The sequence below is a fragment of the Numida meleagris genome, unplaced genomic scaffold (assembly GCF_002078875.1).
Source record: "Numida meleagris isolate 19003 breed g44 Domestic line unplaced genomic scaffold, NumMel1.0 unplaced_Scaffold446, whole genome shotgun sequence".
In the NCBI taxonomy this organism is placed as follows: Eukaryota; Metazoa; Chordata; class Aves; order Galliformes; family Numididae; genus Numida; species Numida meleagris.
The window spans coordinates 10,760-12,636 of NW_018364662.1; positions in this window are offsets into that span (position 1 = coordinate 10,760).

Below are 1,877 nucleotides of genomic sequence, written 5' to 3' on the forward strand. Positions count from 1 at the left end.
CCGCCCGGTGCTGTTGTTCCCCGCTTCCCTATGGCGCTGGATTCCCGGTTCCTGCAGGCACTTCGTCCCCGGTTTCCCCATTGCAATGGATCCCCGGTTCCCTCTGCCGTTGCCCCACCGTTGTCTACGGCGTTGGGTCGATCCCCGGTTGCCCGCAGCGTTGCACCCCCACAGCTTGTGGCACGGGATCCTCCATTCCCCGTGTCAGACACCGGTTCCCTATGGCGTCGGATCTGTGGTTCCCTATGGCACCAGACCCCTGGTTCCGTGTGGCATCGGATCCTCGGTTCCTCGTGGTGTCACCCCTCGCTTCCCCGTGGCATTGGATCCCCGCTTCCCTATGACTCTGGATCCCCAGTTCTCTACGACATTGGATCCCCAGTTCCCTACGACATTGGATCCCCAGTTCCCTATGACACCGGATTCCCACTTCCCTATGACATTGGTTCCCCGCTTCCCTACGACATTGGATCCCGAGTTCCCTATGACACTGGATCCCCGCTTCCCCGTGGCATTGGATCCCCAGTTCCCTACGACATTGGATCCCCGCTTCCCTACGACACTGGATCCCCAGTTCCCTATGACACTGGATCCCTGTTTCCCTATGACACTGGATCCCCAGTTCCCTCTGACAATGGATCCCCACTTCCCTACGACATTGGATCCCCGCTTCCCCATGGCATTGGATCCCGAGTTCCCTATGACACTGGATCCCCGCTTCCTTATGACATTGGATCCCCACTTCCCTCTGACACTGGATCCCCACTTCCCTCTGACACTGGATCCCCGCTTCCCTATGACATTGGATCCCCGCTTCCCTACGACACTGGATCCCAAGTTCCCTATGACACTGGATCCCTGTTTCCCTATGACACTGGATCCCCAGTTCCCTATGACACTGGATCCCTGTTTCCCTATGACACTGGATCCCCAGTTCCCTATGACATTGGATCCCCGCTTCCCTACGACACTGGATCCCCAGTTCCCTATGACACTGGATCCCTCTTTCCCTATGACACTGGATCCCCAGTTCCCTCTGACACTGGATCCCCGCTTCCCTCTGACACTGGATCCCCGCTTCCCTATGACATTGGATCCCCGCTTCCCTACGACACTGGATCCCCGTTTCCCTATGACACTGGATCCCCAGTTCCCTACGACATTGGATCCCCGCTTCCTTATGACATTGGATCCCGAGTTCCCTATGACACTCGATCCCCGCTTCCCCGTGGCATTGGATCCCCGCTTCCCTACGACACTGGATCCCCGCTTCCCTATGACACTGGATCCCCACTTCCCTACGACATTGGATCCTGAGTTCCCTATGACACTGGATCCCTGCTTCCCTATAACACTGGATCCCCGCTTCCCTCTGACACTGGATCCCTGGTTCCCTACGACATTGGATCCCCGCTTCCCCATGGCATTGGATCCCGAGTTCCCTATGACACTGGATCCCCGCTTCCCTACGGCATTGGATCCCCACTTCCCTATGACATTGGATCCCTGCATCCCTACGACATTGGATCCCCGCTTCCCTCTGACACTGGATCCCCGCTTCCCTATGACACTGGATCCCCACTTCTCTATGACACTGGATCCCTGCTTCCCTATGACACTGGATCCCCGCTTCCCTATGACATTGGATCCCCGCTTCCCTACAACATTGGATCCCCAGTTCCCTACGACATTGGATCCCCGCTTCCCTACGACATTGGATCCCCAGTTCCCTATGACACTGGATCCCCGCTTCCCTACGACATTGGATCCCCAGTTCCCTACGACACTGGATCCCCACTTCCCTCTGACACTGGATCCCCGCTTCCCTATGACATTGGATCCCCGCTTCCCTACGACACTGGATCCCCAGTTCCCTA